The following is a 23,997-nucleotide window of genomic DNA, read 5'->3' as shown; positions in this document are numbered from 1 at the left end:
GGAATCCCTGAGGAATGTCTGTTTATCCTAGGGAATACTTCCTTCCTATCTGTAGATGTAATTGAGGAATCTTCTTTTCACCTAAAAAGCACCCATCAAACCCTCAAACAACAAACAAACAAATCAACCCCACGCCCCCACATCTTTCAGATCATTGTGCTGTGCAAAAGGAAGCACCTTTAAATATTTTAGGAATGTAGTGAAAAACACAGTGAAGAACATGCAGCTCCTGTAAACACCTAGGAGACTAAAATATGCTGACAAAAACCAAAAACTATGGTATGCTTCAGTCACCACAAAAATGATGAATGAACTTTTCTACTGATTGGCAACAAAAGTCCACAGGCCTCTAAAAGAGGTTCATTGTATAAAGAAATGTGGTAACCCTCCAGGAGCAACAGAAATGTTTAAATTCAAAATTATGTACAGCATTTTACTTCCTAATCAAATGCTTGCCAGATTATGGATTTGATAAAGTGCACACAGCCACAAATAACACTTGTAATGAATGTTACCTGTCAATAGCTGGTCTTTTATTTCTCCAAAATCAAGTGTTAAGTAGTGTAAAAAGTTGTGAAGGGAAAAAAAAAAAAAAAAAAACAAGAATAGCATCAACAATAACAGAAAACAATCTGCAAGAACTTCTTTAATTCTTTTTTCTGTAACATTTGAAGTGAGAAAGTAAAGAATCCTTAAATATATTCTGAGCTTGACTGGTATGCAAAACTTCCTGTCAGTGGATGTAAACTCCTAAAAAGATCTGCAGTGTAGATAAGAGAGCTGCAGTGGGACCAGAGAAAAGAATTTTACCTCAAGGATAGCATAGAAAAGAAAATAAATGTCAGGTTCAGAACAGATGTTAGGAAGCTTATCAGGAGATTAAGCTGGAAATGGCCTGAAACACAAAACATCCCTACACCTTGTAAGATGCTTAGCAAGGTGCATCAGCACCACCCAAGCACTGCAACGGAGAAAGGGAAATTTTCTTTTGTTGTCTCCATTTCTGACATATTCTTTAACTCACCCCAAATCTGTGCTGCTTCTGCTGCTTCCTAAAGCAGCTGCCTCTCCCAGGCTATCAGCCAGCTCTCAGAATTTCCTCCTCTGTGGAATTCTGTCATTAGCCCCAAATTCCCCTCTGTTGTCTTCACAATCCCTTGGCCTTTACTCTTCCTCCTGCCCTCCCTTATCCACTTCATTCTACGCCTATTTCTCACCGGCCTTCACACAGCAAGTTTTACTCCTCTTCACTGACAAACAAAGTAATTCTAGAAAAACCACAGCATCTTATCATCACATATTACTCACTCCTGCATACATTATTTCTATTGCTGTGTTATCAGCGTTCATTACAAACTCTTCGATAAGAGGATTACCTGTTGATCTCTAGCATCTCTTCTGCACTGGGTATGAACCAATACCTGTTTCTTTGCCATTAATATAATTTGTTACTTGCAGGCTACGAGTTCCATGGGATTTCAGTGTGACCCCCAACTCCAGAATTGCAGCCTTACTTGTATATTGTAAATGCACAGTGAGCCCAGTGGCAGGGAAGAATGATGAATCTGTCTCCATGTTCTTAGAAGGCTAATTTATTATTTTGTGATACTATGTTATATTAAAGAATGCTGTACCAAAGAACACAGAAAAGATAATAATGAAAACTCCTGACTCTCTCCAGAGTCCTGACACAGCTTGGCCCTGATTGGCAAAGAATGAAAACAACTCACAGCAGAATGCAATGGAACAATCACCTGTGGGTAAACAATCTCCAAACACATTCCACATGAGCACAACACAGGAGAAGCAAATGAGATAAGAATTGTTTTCCTTTTCTCTGAGGTTTGTCAGCTTCCCAGGAGAAGAATCCTGGGTGAAGGAATCATGTTCAGGGAATGTGAATGCCACACTTGTAGTTCACTCCACAAGATGGAATTCTTTTCCCCATCTACATTTTAGTTTTTAATGCTTTTCAGTAACACACAACCATGCTGTCTTCTCTACCTTATTTAAATGAACATTGCAAGAACACATTACACTCATGCACCCCACAAAAAGCAAAATTTATAATTTGCTCACTAGTGCAAAGGAGAAAATTTATCTTTAAATGTTTAACTGCCGTTAAGGAATGCTGCAGCACTTTTATTCTGAAATAAAACAGTTCCTACATAAGCCAGAAGGGCACTCCACATTCTAAGATTTGAGCTCTGCTTAATAATTTACGTTTTTATTCAATTGCTCATTGAAAATTCAAGTTTTTGATACTAAAGAACGCAGTTTAAATGAAAACAGGATCCCTGGAGAATTTAATAGCATACTTCCCATAGTTTAGACTTTCTGAACAAGTCAGCTTTTATCAGCAATAATTGAAGTTGCCAAATTCAAGAACAGAACTGATGTGGCTACACACTGTGAAACCATTTAGTGACAGCACAAATACAGAACACTGTAATTAGTTGCCTAACCATTGGTACAAAAAAAATTGTGCAGTGTGCTGCCACCTCTACATAAATTTCAAAGCGCTTATATTGTGCATGATTTCTACAGTCATCAACATTAAGGGGCTTGCTTTGCCCATCTGTACTTGTAATTAATTGATTCATAACTTTATGTAACTGAACAAAGATATTTGAAATATACTGAAGTAAAACACTGTGTTATTGAAAGATCATTATACAAATGATCACAACAGCACCTACATTTGAAATGTTTCAGTTTGACTTGTGCAAAAACATTCTGAAGGACTACCCAAAGAATGTTTTAAAAGTGATTTTTGTTCCCATCAAGTACATGATGTTGTTTGCCTTTAAGCTGTTTCTGAGCCATTCTTATTTCGTGGAGATTTTTTACTTCAAAGAACAGAGGTTTACATGAGGTCTCCCCCTTGGTGCAACTTCACAGCTGCTCAGGTGGAGAAAAATAAGTGAGCACCACAGCGAAGAAAAACAAAACATGTTTTCATACAAAACTCCCAGAAAAGAAGGTTATGAGTGTGCTTTTTGACTTTTGACTTACATTTTTATTATGCTACTTGACCTGGCCTTCAGTCTACCCTTCCTCCTGCCCATGAAACTCACAAGATGCAGAGAGGACACATTGCACTCACAAAAAGAGAGAAATATGCCCCATTTTGTTGCTCCAGGAACTTACCTACCATCACCAAGCAGTTTATTAAATTCCATGTAGCAGAACTGCCCAAAACTTTAATCTTTACCAGCCAAAAGTAGAAGACGTAAAGGCCATTATATTATTCTACCAATTTTCCTCAGCCTAAATCCTTTCAACACAGCCAAAGTCATGTAAACCAAGAAATTTAGGAGAAAAAAAGAAGTGAGAGGGCATTTTCTCTCATGATATATAAAGATGGAGTTCCATATTTATGCAAATTATGTAACAATTTCCTATGTTTATTTTACAATTTTAGATGCCCTAGTTTTCAAAGGTAAGCAGTTTATTGTACATATCTTCAGAACATCTTTGCCTGGTTCCTTTAATCTCTCCCTTGCACAGGTATCAAACTATGATTCAGTCACTCAGCTGGTTTGAATTCTTCCAGTTGTTCCTCTTACAAGGACAAGTGGTAGGAGCTTGTGGTGGAGCTTGGACACACTCACTGTAACTTCTAAAAAATTAAATTTCCCTCTCAGAGCAGGACACAAGTGATGAGACATGATATCTTCATTCAACCCTCCAACCCTCTCCTCCATCAGATCCTGATGCTAAAAATGTCCCCCTAAGCTTCACTTTGTCCAGAACTTCATGAGGTTGTTTAGGTGGGACTTGAGGTTTCACACCAGCCTCCTTCACTGAGGATTCCTTGTCTATTGTGCTTTGCTTTCACAAGCACAAAGATCCTCAAAAGAAACAGACCATTTAGAAAGGCACTGACATCATTGTGCTTTTTCTTGACCCAAAGACTTCCTGCAGTTTCAATTCTCTGCTTCTGTGAAGCATCTACAATACTCTTCAGATTCTGAAGTGACTAGCAGCAATTAAACTCCATCAACAATACAATACTGGATGTTAATTTAAGCACTGGGCAGCACAGAGCTAGCAAAACTGACTTCAGGGATGTCTCAAGAATTATTGCACTTGCTGTGTATGCAACAGCTATTTATCCCAGGTTCCTGGGCATCAGGAAGCTGAGCAAAGCTCCAAAACTCCTGCCTGGCACATAGGGTTACTGACCAAAGGTCAGATACTGAATGTAAAGAGGGAAAGGCCAGAAGAATTTAACAAGTAAATTCATACTTGAAATGGATTAAGAGGTGGTGATCTGTGCGCACCCCTATGGCAACCAAGCCTGGACATTCATAGAGTCCCACTAACACCTTCTGCCTGTGAAAATTAATATTTTGAAAGCCATTGGGCAGACTGAAGGGCTTTGGAGGTAAGGAACACAATCCTTGATTTTGTACAGTACCAGAGCATGGTGCCAGGAGCACCAAAGTCGAGGGTTTGATGCCCATAGGAGCCCCTTGGACTCAGTGAATCTCCTGGGTCCCTTCCAACTCAGAATGCTCTGTGATTCTATTACCAACAAGAATTGATATTTAGGTAATACAAGAGATGTACATTCATGAAAAATCAGCCCTCTCCAACACTTCTGTGCAGTTCCATGCGCCTGATCACTGCCTTTGTTCCCTGCAATCATTCCACAAACAGAAGACAAGTCCCATCTATTTGGAAGAAACTTTCCATCAAATTTCAGAATGGTGCTGCATATAAGCACCAAATACACTCCTGTTTCTGGAGAGGGGTTGCCATGGGGCTGAAAAGGAGGAAATATGCACTACAGGTTAGAAAATGACTGCAGGAAAAGCCTCCTGTATACTTGCTTTTATTTTATTATCCCAGTTAGTGGTAATGAATTCAACTATTATAAACCTCTTCTATAACAAGCAACAATGGATTAAATATCACAACAGCCATCAAAAATATTTTGCTATCAAACCAGAGAGATAGTTCTCCTTCATTTTCAATCACTTCCAGCACCAAACACTCTTTTATAAAAAGATAACATTAATGTAAGATATTTTTTGACCATTCAACAAGACTACATGTAAAATAACAGTGTTCAGAACTCTCTGTTGGAAATCTATCTGGATTAGACAGATCATCAAGAAAAAGAAATTTTTAAAAAAGGCAGAAAAATATCTATACTTACACAACATTAATTTGTAGTGAAGAATAACCAGGTAAAACTCTTCACTCTTTTGTGGGGCATGTCACATGTGAACATGTACATATTTTTCTCCACAAATAATCTGCAATATTTTTTATAAATTATCCGAGAATGGCATCCTAATGTCCTAAGTAAGTGTAGCCAGCTAACAGCACTGATTGCCTGTATTTATTACTGGGAGTTTGCTTTAAGAGGAACAGATGGTTTCCATGTGCTCCCAATCAAATACTCTCAGCTGCTTATTTGATCATCCACACTAGGTTTTTTGATTTAAATAATTGAGCTTTAGCATTCTGTACTTTTAAAATTTGACCTGCTGCCTGCAGCTCTTCTGACTTGTGGCAATTGCTGTTGGCTGGTGGCCAGCAGCCTTTTCCTCAGACCCCAGCACAGTTAATTCAGCACTGAATTGAAAACAGACACTCTGTATTCCTTAGGACAACATAGTCTAAATTCTGTTCTCCAAATAATCCCTATAGAGGCATACAAGAACAATTAATAATTCAACTATTAACCAAAAATGAAAGACTCGTTTAATCTCATTTAACACTGAGCAGTCTTATGACACATAAATGAGTGGCTTTAACCCAGTGTTTATTTAATTATTTAAAGAGCAAAGTCGTTTAAAATACAAATGCATAATTTACAGGGAGACAAATAACATTTAAAATCCACCTTCTATTTCTCTTGTCCATTTGTTTCAGAGCCAAGGCTTGTTGCAAAATCATTCCATTACACTCTTCATCTTGGGTTATTTACTTGAAAACACAAATATGTATATCACTTAGTTCTTTAGCTGCTATTCACTGCTAAAAAGCAGCCCTTGGTGTTCTGCTGAGTTTAGTCTGTTACTGCCACTGAAGTTGGATGTTTTAATGAGATAATATAATCTCTCTTGCCTGGCAAGTGCAAGGAAATAAGCATACTAGACTTGTCTGGTTACTGAATGATGGAAATGTATGTTTGTAATTACCAACACACAATTTGGCATATGCTCCCTTTTGGGAGAGTTCTTCAAATAAAAGTTTTAAACATCAGGGTAATCATTGGCAAAATGTAGGGTTAAATCAAACATTAATCTGAGAAAAAAAAAAGAAAAAGTGAGAGAGTGAAAAAGTGCCTGAGAAAGAGCATAAAAATGCATTCAGAGAAATCTTAGTTGTTTATAAATATGTATTGAAGGGTCTTCTGAAAATGAAAACACATATAGCTGCACTAAGGCATATTGCCTAATAGTGGAACTGCCTACAGAATTCAGAATATTACATTTACAAATTAAGTTTGAATTCTTTTTTAGTTTTTTTGATTTGGTCTGTCTAGGTTAGGCCTGAGGAAATGTTTTGTTAGATTGCTGACTGGCAGTATAAAATTCCAACCTGAAACTTCTGATGGCTGAGTCAAGTCAATGAATCTGTTAGAACAGAATGAGGACTAGTAGGTTATTTTTCTTCTGTGTGTATGTATATGCAGTAAACCAAACAAAAAAGGTTTGAGTGAGGATAATAAGGATAATTAAGGTAAGGATAATTGGTTTAGTTGTTTGCACCCATCCTCCCAGATTTACAATAGTGTATCAGCAAAATATCTTCAGAGCCAAGAAAGGAAAGCAAAACAAAAAAAATTAAGAATAATTAAATGCTTCCAAACACAGAAATGGTGCCCAGTGGGCACCCTGGCAAATGGAAGTGTGCAGGGGAGGAGGAGATCAGCCAGTGAGAAGCAGTGGGTCAGACAAAGGGTCAATATTCTCCAACCCCCTGTGGTTCTGGGTTCTGACTGTCAGGGAGCAGAAGGTCACAGCACATTAACTGAAGTTCCTGCATGGGGAGGAGGGATAATAGTAAAAAGGGCAGTGCTGCCAGTGCTGCCAAAAGCAACAGCACAATCGAGGGAGAGGAGGAGGATTCCATATGCCAGAAGGATGGAGAGCCAGATTTGCAAAGATACTTCAGTACCTAACAAATGGTACTGAGCTCCTAGCTGCAAGACATGTTAACAGCTGATTACTCTCACTGATTACAAAGCTGTACAGTAGTTAAGGCTCTCAATTCCTCAGGGACATAACAGGGTGGTTTCAGCCACACAGGTTTGTCAGCTGATTTCCACCTACATTCATCTAGTACCTAGGGTTTGGGCAATATTCATCCAGTCCTGACCAGACTCTCAAATTTTCCAAGATGCTGCATTATTTTGATTTAGAAATGAGTACTCTGAAGGTATCCCAACAGTTTGTAAATGAGTAAAAAACTTCAGCTAGCACTGATTGAAAACTTCTTGCAGACTTCTCACATTCATCTGCCCGAAGTGCCTGCATTTCAGTTTATTATTTGTTTTTATTTTCTGCTAATTAAAAACATAAAATGAAAGGAATAATTACTTAATATTATTGGGGTAAAGCCCTTAGTTGAGTTGAAGTAGAATGGGAAAGCAAGACCCTGCCCAAACTTATTTAGAGCAGGATGTTGGATGTCATACCCCAAACCCTTCTTCTAAGCTAGGGACATTGTAGGGCCACTTTCACTGAGTTTTATTATTTCAATTATTTTAGACTACAAAATAATAAACCAGTTGTTAATAACAAACAAACAAAAGTAAGAAAAAAAATAATGAAACCAAAAAACTCAAACCAAAATAGAATCCCAGAATGGTTTGGTTGGAAGGGACCTTAAAGCTCATCCAGTGCCACCCCAGCCATGGCAGGGACACCTCCCCCTGTCCCATTGGGGCTGCTCCAGCCTGGCCTTGGGCACTGCCAGGGATCCAGGGGCAGCCCCAGCTGCTCTGGGCACCCTGTGCCAGGGCCTGCCCACCCTGCCAGGGAACAATTCTGAGGGAAGGTAAAACACAGAAAGAATATTGAATAAAATTGAGAGGTAAAGAGTACAGCTGCTCACTGGACAAACCAAATGGACTTGGAGGTCTTTGGGTGTCGGGATCTCTAGCTTGTGAGAGTGACCCCAAGAAAAGTTGGAAAGTCTCTTTTCCCAGCCCAGCACTTGAAGAAGCAGTCAGAGCTCTTCCTTTCTAGGTCTCGAGGTTGTTTTTTGTATCTTATCTATAAAATTCTTTCTCCTGCCCTGCCCAGGTCCATCCAGCAGGACAGTTCCAGGCACTCTGCCTGCCCCCAGGGCAGTGTTATGGCTTTATACTAAAAACTACATGTACAATGTTTACAATTACTTCCCAATACCTATCACCTATGTTAGACAGTGAGCTTCTACTCTAAACCAATCTGTAAGTGCCAACATCACTCAGAACATGGAGGCCAAGAAGGAGGAGAAAGGCTGGACATGCCCAGATCCCTCCATCTTACCCCCTGAACTCCCATTCTGAAACCCCAAAAATCGACTTTTTCACCCTGTGATAAATTCACTATCATTCCATTTAATTTTTCATGGCTTGCTGATCTTCATCTAAGGTTGGTAACTTGCTCTGTGGGTCATAATCAAACCCACAAGGGCATCTTGGGCTCTGTGCCAGGGTCTCTGAGCCCCCTGGCAGGGCCTTGGCTGCTAAGGACAGCCAGAGGGATGTCCTGGGTCCTGACATTTGGGGGTTTATTTTTCAAGGTAACTAAAATATGCTGGTTATGTAAGAGGCTTCTCCTGGCTTCAAAAGTGTGCATATGCTCAGAGTGCTCTGCAAAAGCAAAGCCTAACAATATGGACAAAATAAACACCTTGATCATTACCAGATGGAATTTGTGTATTCGGCATTACTTAATTTCATAAATACTTAATCATCATTAAAGTCACTAGATGGCTTTTTAAAAGCAGTTAGTTGTTAAGATGATTGGCAGTTTTCCTTGCTGTTGATAACACCTAATGATGCATTGCAGAATGGAAAGCTACATTAAGAAATCCAAAAATACCTTCCCTGTACTCGCCACATTAGATAATTCTGAGTTTTTCTTTCCACAGACATTTACTGGTACTTAACAAGTAAAGAAGGCTGATGGATGTCAAAGCCTCTCCAAGGATACTTTTCTGTTTATTTATTCAAAAGTTTCTTCAACAGATTTTTATGTGTTGGTTGTTTTTCCCCCTAGTCTATGGGCCCAACAAACACAGTAAGTTTTATAGTATCAACTGAATCACTTCAGAGTTTCATCAATTTTACTTGTCTTTATATAAGAAACACAATTATTATGTTCAGCATTTAAACCCAATCCTTACAATGAAGGATTAGGACATGAAAAAGTATTCTTCACTTGTTTGTGCAATAGGAAAAAAAACTGTGGGGGTACTGAAGAGGCCAAAGCCAGAAGATAAAAATGGGATGAGCCTCATATAAGAGAGTTTAGTAAACATAAACTAGCTTCAAAATCAGATTTACACAGGACAGCACTCACACCTCTAATAGCCACCCTGACTTTCAGCAAGCCCAGAGTACAAATACAGACTGCACCTTCCAAACCTTCCTTTTTGCTTCTCTTTCCACTGTTTATATACCAGGATCCTACAACACTGAGCATATTTACTTAACTTCAGGCAAACAAGAAAAGCTCCTTAGTGATGTGCTCTATTTAACTATTTTTAATTAATTCTAAATACAGAGGCCTTTGTTGTATTTAATTATTCCTGTTTTGTATGACAGACTAATCACAAACATTATCATTAATTTTGAATAGAAGAAAAAGAGAATATAATATTTCCCCTGAATTTCTACTTTATTTTTGTTCTTTCTGGTTGGCTGCATCAGTGGTAAGTTTCCCCTACCTATGAAGGAAAAAAAAAAGAATTTGCAAAGCTAACCACCAACTTAGATATTTCTCTGGAAATGTAATTGTTAATTCCAATGAGAAATTTAAGTTATGCATAATTTAGAACTTTTAGTCTGTACAAATACAGCATAGCAATAGAACAAAACAGTTACTACCTAAAAGTTTTAAGCCTTAAATTGGCCTGGATTTGTAAAGGAATGTTTGATTTCTCTCAAAGTTGAGTTTCCAGTTGTTCACAGTACCTTCACATCACCACCACCAAGGCCAAGGGCTTAAAAAACAGGCTACTTTTCATTTTAAAAGCCTGTATGTAGAAGCCAGACTTTGAATACTTTTTCCTTATAGAAGAAATTCCTCCAGAACAGCATAATTTTACACATTAAAAATACAATAACAAGAATACCCATGGAAGTTCTTGACAAAAGGACTTTAGGTGCTCCACCCTGGGTGGTGACCATGGCCAGGATGACTGCCTGTAGATCCCTAGCTCCTTCCTCCTGCCCTTTTGGAACACTGAAAAGACATTTTGCATTTCTCCAATGCTCAGGCCCCTTTCCCAAGCTCCATGGCCATTCCAGGCTTGTGGAGAGTGGATTTCACAGGGAAATCGTGCATGAACCCACCAGGGCCCAGACACTTTGGGATGTGCAGTTTAGGTGATCCCCAACCTGATCTGGTCCCATCACAGCAAAGACTCCCTGGGATTGCTGGGCCCTGTGTTCCTGCAGGCCAGCCTTGCTGCTGGGGCTGGGATGGAGGAGATGTTGGATGCCTCAGCCTCCTCACCCCCTGTGCCCCAGGGCCTTGCCCAGCTCTGCAGCAGGCTCCTGTTTTCCCTGTATTCCTTTGGCTCCTCACATATTTATAAAAATATAATAACAAGAATACCCATGAAAATTCTTTACAAAAGGATTTTAGGTGCTCCACCCTGGGTGGTGCCAATGGCCAGGATGACTGGTTGTATCTCCCTGGCTCTTTCTTGCCCTTTTGGAGCACTGAAAGGACATCATGCACTCCTCCAGTCCTCAGGCCCATCTCCCAAGCTCCATGGCCATTCCAGGGTGGTGGAGAGTGGCCCCACAAGGAAATCAGGCATGAACCCATCAGGGCCCAGGCACTTTGGGATGTGCAGTTTAGGTGTTCCCCAACCTGAGCAAAGACTCCCTGGGATTGCTGGGCCTTGTGTTCCTGCAGGCCAGCCTTGCTGCTGGGGCTGGGATGAAAGACATGTTGGATGCCTCAGCCTCCTCCCCCCTGTGGCCCAGGGCCTTGCCCAGCTCTGCAGCAGGCTCCTGTTTTCCCTCATATTCCTTTGACTCCTCATGTATTTATGAAAACTCTTCTTGTAGCCTTTGACATCTCTCACCAGACTTGACTCCAAGTGGGCTGTGCCTTTCCTAACCCATCCCTGAACGCTCAACTTCTCTATATTCCTCCCAGGAATGACTTTGTGTTTGTCTTTGTTTCTATCTCCCATGTATTCCCTTTCCATGTTTGAATTTTGCCAGGAGCAGTGTGTTGATCCCCGCAGGCCTCCTGGCTGGCTGTCCTGTTTTTGGTTAGACTGTTTTTAGCTTGGGGGATGTTCCCCTGAATATTGACCAGCTTTCCTGCAACCCTGCTGCCGCTAAGTGCCCATCCCTTCCTGCTGAGGGAATCCACACTCCCAGCAGCAGAATCCTGAAAAGATCCAAGCCTGCCTTTCCAAAAAGACTTTTGGGGTTTCTTATCCTCAGGAAGGAGCTGATTCTTTAAGTGTGGGGTTCCCCCTCACCCCCTAGAATGGGACAGCCATGGGACATATCCTGCCCTCTGCTCCCTGGTGAGCCCAGCCTGGTGCCTTTATCACAGCTGATTTCTCACCCCAGAGAGGGCAGCAGGACTCGGACCTCTCCTTGCAGCCCCCAGGATGAGACCCAGCCCTACACAGCCCAGGCTGCACAGATGCTTTGGTTAGCACTAAATAAGCTCAGTCTGCTTAAACAGAACAGAGATGAGAAGCCTAAGGAGCCTAACATGGGGGCTCAGACTACAAACCAAGGGATGACTTCTGCCCCAGCAATGCCATCCTCTGCAAGGTGCCAAACCCCCCAGCACTGCACTGAGGCCACTGATGCACTTGATAGCACATAACTCATGCTCTGTAGCTTAAAAACACCCCAGCTGCTCTGAAAGGTGACACCACTTTTCCTTCTGCAGTTTTTTAAATGATGCTGAAAGAAGAGTCACACCTTGTTCTTAAAATAAACAAAGTATTTTGCTTTTTTTGTAACCTCTGACAGCACAAAGTAAAATGATTCATTAAATGACTACTTTATGGTTATTTATGAGATGCTAACTAGGTGTATGATGTGCTAATTATTAGGAAAGCACACATTTGGAACATATCCAGGTGTCTTTCCAAATCTTTTTCCCCAGGTGCAGCTGTTTTTCAATCTCTTTCTGTTTGAATGAACATTACAGTATCTACAATTTCTTCACTTTCATTGTTTCATCACAGCAAATTCAGGGCACCTGATCACCAGCCATTCTCCCTCACCTGGACACTGCTTTTACCAAATCCACAACACCATTTAAGCAAGAAAAAGAATCCTCACCATAATTTTTTAAATCAAAGCAGACAAGATACAAGACTAAGAGGCTGCTAATATTCAAAGCCTCTGCAAGGACAGAGAAGATCTTTTAAAAGGTTCCAGGTGAAAAAAAGGTTGAAGGGCTCCCCAGATTCATCCAACTTAGGAAAACTTTCCTATTGCTGATCATATGAGTCTGGATGATCAACATAAGCACCTAAAAAGAAAACTGATCCCCTCCATGCTCTGCGCTATCTCCAGGGTTGATGGAATTCTCCTGTTCTAAAGACACAGAACAAGAATGTGGATTCCTGGAGCAGGAAGAGCCTGAGCTGAGTCCCAGAGGCAGAGCAGGCACCAACACTGCCCCTCAGTGATTTCCCACCTGCAGAGCTGCCCCAGCCTGGGCCAGCCCAGGAGGGACCTGGAGCTGCTCAGAGAGCCCAGAGGAGGCTCCAGGATGAGCAGAGGGATGGAGCAGCTCTGCTGGCAGGAAAGGCTGGCACAGCTGCCATTGCTCACCTGCACAGGAGAAGCTTTGGCTGAGCTCAGGGTGGCCTTGCAGGGCCTGAAGGAGCTTCAGGAAAGATGGAGAGAGACAATTGCCAAGGGCTGGAGGGACAGGAGCCAGGGAATGGCTGCCAGTGCCAGAGGGCAGGGCTGGGTGGGATCTTGGGAATGAGGAATTGTTCCCTGGCAGGGTGGGCAGGCCCTGGCACAGGGTGCCCAGAGCAGCTGGGGCTGCCCCTGGATCCCTGGCAGTGCCCAAGGCCAGGCTGGACACTGGGGCTGGAGCAGCCTGGGACAGTGGGAGGTGTCCCTGCCATGGCAGGGGTGGCACTGGATGAGCTTTAATGTCCCTCCCATCCCAAACCACTCTGGGATTCTGTGTCTATGGCAAGCAATAGGAGCCCAAAGCAGTGAATCTTATAGTGAAGTTAAATAACTGGGAAATTCTTACTACACTGGCATGTTCAATTGGAGGAGATCAATACACACACCCCATTTCATGGACTATTTACTAGTCTGATTGTGTGATTGCATCAGTGCTAAATGGAAATGTATTTCAAAAGGATTCACTTACATTGACATCACTGTCACTGATTACACTGATGTGGTCATGCCTGGAAAGATGTTTAAGTAGCAGTAGAATTCAGAATTAATCAGTTTTGACATATATTTGAGTGCAAAACCTGTGGCTCCACAGCACAGAACTGAGAAAAGAAAGAGAAGAGAAAGTACCACCAGGCAGTGATATTCTTTAACCATCAATACAGCATTTTTTATCTCACCCCTAGCATTTTCCATAGTACTTTGTTAAGATTATTCCCACGTTGAATTAGATGTCAAACCATACAGAACAATTGTATCTTTGTGCTTCAAACAGTCACGAGCTGAGACAGAGTTCCAGGTTTCAGCAAATGGAAGGATGGAAAAGGAAGATATTTTCCTGACAATAAATTTGAAGTTAAGACAATAGTAAATAAGAGAAGGCAGCACATGTGTGCAGAGTCATGGCGTTATAGATAAGGCACAAAGCATTTCGTGCATACCAAATAATTAAGTTGAATATTTACATTTCCTAACATAAAAAATATTTTGTAATTATAGATTGCAAACAAAAGGTTTGTTCACCTTGCAGTAATGGGAAGAATAAAAGATTTTACTTAATATTCTGCTAAGTCTAAATTCCTGAGCATGTCACAGAATAATTATTTTATTTTTCATTTCTTAGGGATGCATGCCTAATTTGAGGAGGTTTTTGATCTTTGTTTACAACCTGTATTCTTGTTATTATTAACTAATTTAAGTTCTGTTTCACATTCTGAGAAAATTATTTCAAGTACTTGGATTATGTTACTGGTCATATGTAATAAGTTAAAAAATTAATTTCATTGCACTTACCCTTTAAAATAAGCAAAGGTCGAGGTGGGGGGGAAACAGTAAAGTTCAGATCAACAATGCCTGTTTTATTAAAACCTGAGCTTGTGAATTGTAGAAATAAAAAATATTTCTAAAATACAAAACTGAGCACATTTTCTCTTATAAGCAGAATACATTTTTGCTTGGTTTACAAAAATCACTAAAACAACATTGAAGGCAACAAAGAAATATTCTAATACAGAAAATAAAAGAACATCGGCTTGTTGCTGGTATAGATAATTGTAGCCTCAAGTTACAGTTTTATTTAAATGCACATTATTTCCCCCCTCTCTCTCCTGTCCTACCCTGAAGATGTTAATGCATATTTCAGTGACCATGACACTCCCCTTTTAGAACAGTCTGGTCAGCTGCTGCTTGATGAATTTATGCTTAATCTATAATTATCTATGCAGTCTAGAAAAGAAAACCAGGACAGATTTGAGAGAATAAAGGCTATGAGAAATTCTGGATATATTTTTCTCTATAAAATACAGTATATTTGGATTTATTTTTCATCAATATTTTGCTAAACTTAAATAATTTTCAAGAAAGAACTTTTCTTTTTTCCATTTCATACCATTCATTCAAAAGGCAGATCAAGCTAAACATGAAACTACCCCTGATTTTGGTATTATTTGGAAAACTGACAAGAAAGTAGCAAATGAAGGTGTAGTCTAGGCTCAGGGTACTGGCCTGCCCCAAAATTGCACAGGACCCCTTTACTTTCCTACCCAATCCTGCAGTGGTTTGTGCTCATAATTTAATCCTAATGGGAAAACCTCTGGGGTTTCAATGGGTGAGACTCAGGTTCAGCCCCTTCTTTAAATACTCAGAGGGTATCACAGAACAATTAGCAATCAAGAGGAATAACAGAATAAGTAAAAACCAAAACTCAATGAGCTAAACTTTCTTTGGAGCATGGTTGGAGCAGTGCCTCTCTCCCTTTGCCTGGCTCTGCTCTTTATTCCCACCAGGAATCTCCCACCCAAGGGCCCCACGCTGCTCTTGCCACTTCTTCACCCACACCACGATTGTCCATCAGTGCTGTGCACACCTCCTGCTGATGCCTCAGGTTTTAGCTTTTCTATTTTTCAGCTTCTGTACTGATTTAGTGTGTGGGTCTGTGCTCCATATTAGTGGACGGTGAGCTCTCTGCACAGAGTAGGGAGACAAAAAAATTCCTGCTCCAGCTGGGCACCAAGGACAAATGATCCAAATCTCAGCCCCAGGAGCACAAACACCGTGGGCTGGAGAGAGAAAAACAAGCAGGATGGGACTGCCTGGGCTAAAGCTGGAATGGGACAATGAACTGCAAGGTGCAAATGGAGCAGAACTTATCACAGTGACAGACCCTGTGCCCACTCGTGCATTTTGGGAACATTTTGGTTCATCTTGGGTGCAGCCCTGGCTGGGCTCTTGTGCTGCCCAAGGCAGATCCATGGAAGCCTTTTAATAAATCCCAAGTTTATTCTTTAGCTCTGTCCAGCCTCTATTCTAGGCTGGCCTTCCAAAGTCACCCCTGCCTCAGGTGTGATGGAGATCAGGCAGCTCAGGCTGGCCAAGCCCTTTTTAACACAGCCAGGAAAGCTTTGCTGGGTTCTGTAAATTCCAAATAACAGTGACTACAGCACTCAGCTCCAGGCTCTCCTGTTGTCGTCATGTTTCAGAAATTCCATACCTTGGTGATTTCTCATGGATATCTCCTCACAGCACAACCAACTAACTCCAGCTCTCTTCTCAACCAAACCCACTCTTTTATAGCCCTCATCCTTATTGGACACAGCTGTGCCCTGTTAAGGGCAGGGCTGTTCCCAATCTTTGGTGATTAGTGCAGCTGCAGCTCCTCAGGTGTGAGATTACCTTCTGCACTATATTTTTATTCTCTGACATTCTATCCCTCCACACTCTCCAAGCCTTTAATTATTCCACATTACGGAATCTACTTCCATTCCTGAAAATGATCATTTTAAATCTTGTAAAAGAAGTAAAGCCACAATGTTGTAGCCATTTTGATAATGAAAAGAACAAAAAAATTCCTAAAAAAGCAGTGCAAAGTTAAAAAAAACCCAAATAATTAACCGTTAATATGGTTTTAAGTATTCCAACAAAGAATTTATTTCAGTCTGTTGCCTTTGTTTGGTCAATATATTTTTTTTTATTTTTACTTTAACCCCAAACTATTTGCTCTGTTGTTTCAGGGTTAAAAAAAAATAGGCTGAACTAAAAATTTCTAACGAGCATTACATACAATCTGAAAGATAAATCATTAAAAATAAATTCATATAGAAGTTGATCTTAAGCCAGCACAGATTTAAGTGATGGTTTACTATAATATATAGACAAGCTTTAAAAGAAGATAATATATTACTCATGTGTGAAATCATTCTCGATAAAGACTGTAGTGAATTTCTAAACAAATAAAGGAACAAGATTTAAAAAAATGCTTTAGAAGTATAAAGAAATTGTCTAAATTTTACCAAGTGAGTTGGTAATTTAGTTAGTTAAGCTAAAGAAAGAGCTCTAAAACACTTAACAATCATTTCAGAACAGAAGCATTAAAAGTGTCTAAGGTGGGCAAGAATACCCATCTGCAATCAACCAGAATCAAGATATTGTCTAATTTCAGTGCAGTACAGTGGAAAAGGCTTATAGGTGACATAAAATCTTATTACAATTTTCCTCATTCTACTGGTAATTTTCATTAATATGAAAAATAAAAAGGCACATTACTATGACAGTGACATGATGTGAGCAATTTTATTGAAGTAGAAAGCTAAGAATGATAATATGCAATAATTATTTTATTGATGCACAGGAAATGAATTATTCATAGTTACAAAGTATCTGTGGATAATTCTAATTACTTGCTTTTAAAGTATATGAGATCCACAGAAAATACATTAACAACTTTGATTGAACACCTGCTATCCTGTGGAAGATAACAAGCACCAGATTCCAAACTTTTCTGACATTGACGTCAATGGCATTAGGGCTTCCAAGGGTGTATTACTAAAAGATCATGGAGGATTTTGTTCTATTCTCTGTTTCACTGGCCTGTGATAACTTCTGATAAAACCAGGCAGACAGTGAGAGCTCAAGTTCATCTCCTGTTTCATATTTTTAGTTCATGGTTCACTCTGTATCTGTATTTTATCTAATGAGGGTTATTAATGAGGTCAATGTCTGTACTATCAAGTGTCCTCTGGGATAAACTTATTATTTAAATTCTCTAATCTGCATAAGTCTCAGTGCTAGCATGTAGTAATAGTTATTGTTATTCTGTGTATTAAGTTGACCTGCTAATTGTTTGATGTGTCTGATCTCTGCAAGCACAGTTTTAGGTAGGTGGCTACAACTTGCAAATTTTGAATTGCTGGAGTTCAGATTCTGCCACTTCACTCTGAGGATTACCTTTAGGCTAAGAACAATCCAGTATTTCTGCTATCAGCTGCTCAGCTGGAAGCTCAGTGTAACAGGGAAGGGAATAAAGTCCATTACAAACTTCAGGCATGTGAGCTAAGGGGGAATTCTTCAAATCACTTGCCACAAAATCCTTTCCAAAAGTGGTGTGCACCATAAAACCCATTGCTTCAAAGACAGGCAGAATGCTCATGGATTATTTCACTATCCTTTACCAAAACTAAAATTAAATCTAGAGTGATTTGAATGGAATCCCTACCTTTATATCCCTACTTTTTCAAAGCAACAGCAATAAATATTTCTTTGGGATAAAAAAAATAAAAGCTCCATTCTTTCCTGTTTTGCAAGATAAATTATGGGCTGTGCAACCTATTTCTGAAAAATGCCCAAGAATATTTTAGTACTTATCTGGACATTGACTGATCTGACTTACAGGGCAGATAATTACCTGTTGCCTTGGGGTTAATCAAGTTAATTACAGTATGAAACATACCACCATATGATACATTAATTTTTAAAGATTCCTTCTCTATATGTTCTGCTGAACTGCAACACATATTCCACAAGACACCACATAATCTTTCCCCCCTACACTGGCCTATAAAACTATTTATTTGCTGGGTATTCTATACATTCCACTACAGGATTGCACACTAAATAAATTATTATCTCCTCATAAGTTTTCATAAAATATGAAATACAGTGGGCATGTGCTAGGTTAAGCTCAGCCATACACTTCATGTTCATACAGTGTGTTTGGTCTCTTCTTACCCAAATAATCTTCATTTCCCAAGCAGTCATTCCATTGTTAACTTCATTTTGTCTGACTAAATATAGAACAGCTTTTGAAATTACTTAGCAATGTGTTTGCTAGGGCAGTTGCTCAAAATAAAGGAAATGTCAAGAGAAGCTGAAGTGTTGAAGCTGAAGGTCAGCTGATTTTTCCTGTGTACATTTGTTAGGCTCAATAATGATTTACCCTTTTTCAATTGCTTAAATGTTTAATCAAGCAGATGCAACAGAATTATGAAACAAGAGTAAATACATCACAATCATTTTGACACAGACTTCATAAAATCAGAATGGCAGGTTTTGTTGGTTTGAATTGTTCCAAATCAATCTGGTGTTTGCAACTGCCAATTACATTCTTAAAAATTTCTGTAGGTTTTCAGCTACTTACAAGCAGCTCCAGCTCCCCTTCTGCTGTGAGGATGCAAAACCCACAGAAACAGCTTAAGAGGAAGAAAAATTATTTCATTTTCCTTCCCAGCTCTGGTTTTCAGTCGCACAGAAATTGTGCCAGGGTGCAGTGTGATGGAAGGGATTGTTACACAGTAATTATTTCTCTCTAAGAAACAGATTAAGAAATTGATATGTCCTAAAAACCATGAAACAGCCACCTAGATATGATTTTATCACTGTTGGATTTCAACTGATATGACACTGTTTGAAAAATTACTCATCCTATTACCAACCTATGCATGTGCTATCTTCTACTGTTCTCTGACAAGACTGGTCTTTAAGAGGATATTGATTTTAAAAAAGGAAAAAGAAAAACAAAACAAAAATACTACAGAAAATTGTGATCCTAGTTTTTTTTGGGGAACTTTTAGGAACTTTTTTAGGAAAAGTTAAAATTTCTTACAAATTTTACCCAAAGCAGATGGTGGGATACTCTCCTTCTCCATGACCTGTACCAAAAAGCTCATGGAGTTTTTTTCTTCAAGGAGTTCATAAAATATCACACATATTTCTGCTGAGAGGGGCCAGAGAGTAGAAAAAGAGGGACATTAAAAGATGCTTTAAAGCCATCCTGACAGGAAATAAAGATGGAGCATCAAAGCACAATAAGAGCAACTTGAAGCCATGAGATCTGTCAGTTCAGGGCTGCTGCAAGATTAGGAGTTCATGTGTTGGTGGATGCTGTATTTGTTACTGGTACCTGAGACACACCTGGAGAACATCTCTGGTTGCTTGGATGAACCAAAAACTCAAGGGAAAACACAACTGCCCTCAGCAGAGCTGTAAGTTACAGATATTAACTCAGTCACTTTAAATAACATGCTGGATTTTGGGATAGGAGGGGATTCAGTATCTCAAAAAGAGGGGGGAATTGTCAGAAAGGAAATGCAAAGAAACTTCAAAGTACACAGAGCAAAGCAGTCAAAGTGAGAAAGAAATAAAGTGCATTGCTGCAAGAATTAAAACTTTTGATCATAACCTGATCTGTACACACAACAAAGAAAGATGGACACAGGGCACTGGGGGCTGTGCCACTAAAAGGATGGAGATCATTGGTTTGCTTTATATAATGCAAAAGAAATGAAAATATAGAGCTTAGATATGACAATTAATCTCTAACAATTTTTTGCTGAGGTTTACCCTAACTGTGTAACTCATGTAACTCTCTGAGAATTGTATTTAAATTGCACGAAATCTGAGAGAAGCCTTCTATAACTGCCTACTCCAAAACTTTTTAGCTGGCTGTTGGCTCTCAACTCTAGCTTTAAATCCACTCTTATCTCCATGAAATTCTCACAGTTCAGTTAATCCAAAAATACAAACATTTACTCATTTATGAGCTTCAGAATCAAACAAGTTTCCAAATGTAATCTCTGAATATGACAGAGGAAACAGCATGTCTAGAAATGACTGATCAAAGCAACAGCAAGAGCTCAGCCTGTCCTTGGATTCACATTGAAATGCTTGGCTTGCCTTTAAACAAGCTAAACACGTGTAAAATGTGAGGTACAGGGTTTGCAGTTCCCATCTAACTCATCCCCAGTTTGATTTGTGTAAATATGTTTATTTATTATTTAAAAATGATTCCTTATTTTCAAAGCCTTCCCAGCTAAAAGGAGAACAGAAATAATGTCATGAGCAGAGACTAAGGTAAAGCTCTGCTAGAAAATAAAGAAAATATCACTTTCTATCGGTGAATGGAAAGTCAAGTCACAGCTGAATTGTAATTATTCCAAAAATGTGCAGCAATTTCATGTGGCAAAGTTCAAAGGAAGTGGTGATGTACTTGGGAAATGGCAGAGATGTCCTTAGAAAGGTAAATATGCAGGTATTTTCATGTAAAACTGCACGACTAGACCTGCTAATCAGAAAAATAATGACTGGTTGTTATAATGAGACATGGCTGCCCTGAGTTGGTTGATCACTCAAGGTTTATTTTTAAGTGTTACACCAGCAAAACCACTAACAACAGCAAAGCAGCTCAACATTTCCTGGGACATTTTCAAAATTAAAATATACCATCTGAGAGAAAAACAGCAAAAGGCAACACCATCAAAAGGCACTATGACCACAAGCTGCCATGAAACTCATCTCCATGCAGGGACCACTTGTACACAAAACAAATAAATGAGTAAAGAAAGGCAGCCAAAGTGAGCTATTTGTACTTGTGCCATTGTAACTACTGCCATTTTTGAAGAGGCCAGAGTTTTGTCATTAGGGTTTTGTCATACCATGACATAAATATCTTCATGTGAACTGAGGTATTTTTCTCAGCTTGACTTACACTGGTCAGAACTTTCCATATTCCTGGAGTAGAAATCTAATTCTCCTACAAAAACACAGTTATTATAATATAAAAAATAATTCTATGGGACTGAGCATTGTATCTGACCTTGTGCAATGTACTCAATTAGGATGAATTGCCAAAAGTCATTCTTTGGTGCTGCAAAAGGCAACACCACCCACAGGCACCATGATCACAGGTTGCCATGAGAGTCATCTCCATGCAGGAAATACATGTACATAAAAAAAATAAATGAGACAAGAAAGGCAGCCAAAGTGAGCTATTTGTACTTGTGCTATTGTAACTACTGCCATTTTTGAAGAGGCCAGACTTTTGTCATTAGGGTTTTGTCATACCATGACATAAATATTACTTCATGTGAGCTATTTCCTTTGGCTTACACTGGACAGAACTTTCCTTATTCTTGGAGTAGAAATCTAATTCTCCTACAAAAACACAGTTATTATAATATAAAAAATAATTCTATGGGACTGAGCACTGTATCTGACCTTGTGCAATGTGTTCAATTAGGATGAATTGCCAAAAGTCATTCTCTGAGAGAAACCCATATAAACTCCTTCATGCTTACCTCAGAATAGCCCAGTGTTCTTCAACATGCAACATGATTTTTAATTGAGAGAAGCACATAAAAACATCTTTATACATTATAGACTCACTGCAGAGAATATAAATAAAGAGTCACGGTAGGATTCAGATTAATTTCTTTTTTTAAAAAAGTCATATTCAGGCTACAGAAAATTAACTGCACTTTTTTCTTTTTTTTCCTGAAGGTTCATATCTGAATTAAAAGTGGCAAAGAGAGAAGCTGATAAAGGAAACAGCAAGGACACATCTAATGTGGTCTGAACAACACAGAGAAGGAGCAAAGCCCATAGAGACCTTCTAAGATTGTTCAGCAAAATAGAATTTGAAGTAGGGGCAAGAACTGCTGCATTCAGGGAACCAGAACTTCATAGATGTCCTAGAAACAAATAATGCACCAAAATGAGAAAGGCCTCACAGGAGAAATGAAATGCAGAACCCTGAACTTGCAGTTCTGCTCCTGTGACAAAACAGGACAAAACTTTTGGCACCTGACCAGCCCTAAAAACCCCAAACCACAGCAGCTTTTATGGTGAGATACCCTGACAACTCTTCACATTTAAATCTCTTGTAGAAAAGCAGTCAAATCACCCCTCACTGACAGAAACTGAGGCAACAGTTTCTACAGAATATTGCTGACTGACATCCAACAGACCTTTCCTTAATGCTCTTTTCATGATGTCTCACCTCAGGATAAATAAAAAGCTCAGGGAATCAGCACACCAGTTAGACTGGGAAAACCCCCCTACAAAATTAATACAATTTTGATGAATGTCAAATTTAAAAAATATTTCAAATTTATAAATAACAACAAGGAAAAAAAACCAATAGTTTTTATGTTTTTCCTTCTTGCATTAAAACATGTGAATTACAGACATGGCAATACTTCCACACATGCTCTTTTATATTCTCCAAGGTGCCAGAGGAAATTAAAACCCTACTAAATAAAAAAAAAATTAAATCCCTGCAAGCTCCAGCTTTTATTTATGCTGGAGATATTTTACATAACTATGTATATGTATTATACATATATACATATATACATTAAAATATCTGAAAGGCAAAGAGTATTTTTGAAAATCTGAACTGTATTTCATTCTGAAATGTGCACAGTTACCTTAATTTTGAGAACTTAGGAAAATCCAATTTATATAAGCAGATTTGGAATCCTTTTCTGCAATTGCCTCCCCTGAAGGTTTTTTTGATGTCCGTCTCTTTTGCTGGAAGCACTGCCAATGACTTTTTCTGAAAATATTTGAAAGGGGCAATATTATCAAATGCAAAGGAAGTAGAAACATATTATATTAAATTAAATAAGACTTATTGCCACAATATTAAGAGATAGGCTAAGCATCTTCTTCAAGATCAGCAACAAGGCAACTGTTGAATGGCTGTAGTTGCTGCTTTTCAAATTTTGTGTTCTATTGAAACTAGAAAATAAAACTCTAAATACTTGGACACTTGTCATCTGCAACACATGCCTGAGGCTGAGCTTCCACTTTCAGATATTTTATTTTTTAATATATTAAATCATTCCAAGGACTACCACCTCTTACACAGGGACTAGAGAAAGCTAACACATTGAATCAGAAACAGCAAGGATTTTTTCTTTTACACTTCTTTTATTTATTCTTTGCTATCCCAAATCTCCTCTATTTTTGGGGATGGGTTCCCATCAATAAGGCAGCAATAAATTCTCTTCCCTTCCAGAACCACAGTTACCAAGTAAAAAGATTTTTCAGAATCTAGGTATTTGTATTCTAAAATGACAAAAAATACTTATTTGTATTCCTATTTGCCATATAAAACTAGGGTCACTTTGAAACAATTTATAATCTTTGCAAATAATACCACTGGAAAATGCCACATCATAACCATGATGGATTAGTTTGTTTAAAAGATGATAACTGAGAATTACTGCCAGTCTGGTAGTTCTTTATCTAGCAATAGTTCATTTCTTTCATCAGCAATTATAACAGAAATTGGAAAATTATGGAACATTTCTGCATTCCCTGTGTACAGCTCATGAATCTTTATCTATCAA

The 23,997-nt window shown here is 39.0% G+C and overlaps 1 long non-coding RNA gene across 1 annotated transcript in view; it reads right to left on the bottom strand.

Annotated features, from left to right (window-relative positions):
* The window catches only part of LOC141730740 (uncharacterized), a 28,277-nt gene extending 5,195 nt beyond the window's left edge, over nt 1–23,082 (bottom strand). The window contains exon 1 of the long non-coding RNA XR_012582372.1: nt 23,071–23,082. This is a non-coding gene — a long non-coding RNA (uncharacterized LOC141730740). The remainder of the gene's footprint in view (nt 1–23,070) is intronic.
* Nucleotides 23,083–23,997: the final 915 nt, after the last annotated feature.

The sequence above is a fragment of the Zonotrichia albicollis genome, chromosome 13 (genome assembly GCF_047830755.1).
Source record: "Zonotrichia albicollis isolate bZonAlb1 chromosome 13, bZonAlb1.hap1, whole genome shotgun sequence".
In the NCBI taxonomy this organism is placed as follows: domain Eukaryota; kingdom Metazoa; phylum Chordata; class Aves; order Passeriformes; family Passerellidae; genus Zonotrichia; species Zonotrichia albicollis.
Note: the sequence above shows the minus strand (reverse complement) of the source record. Positions and strands in the feature narration are given on the sequence as shown.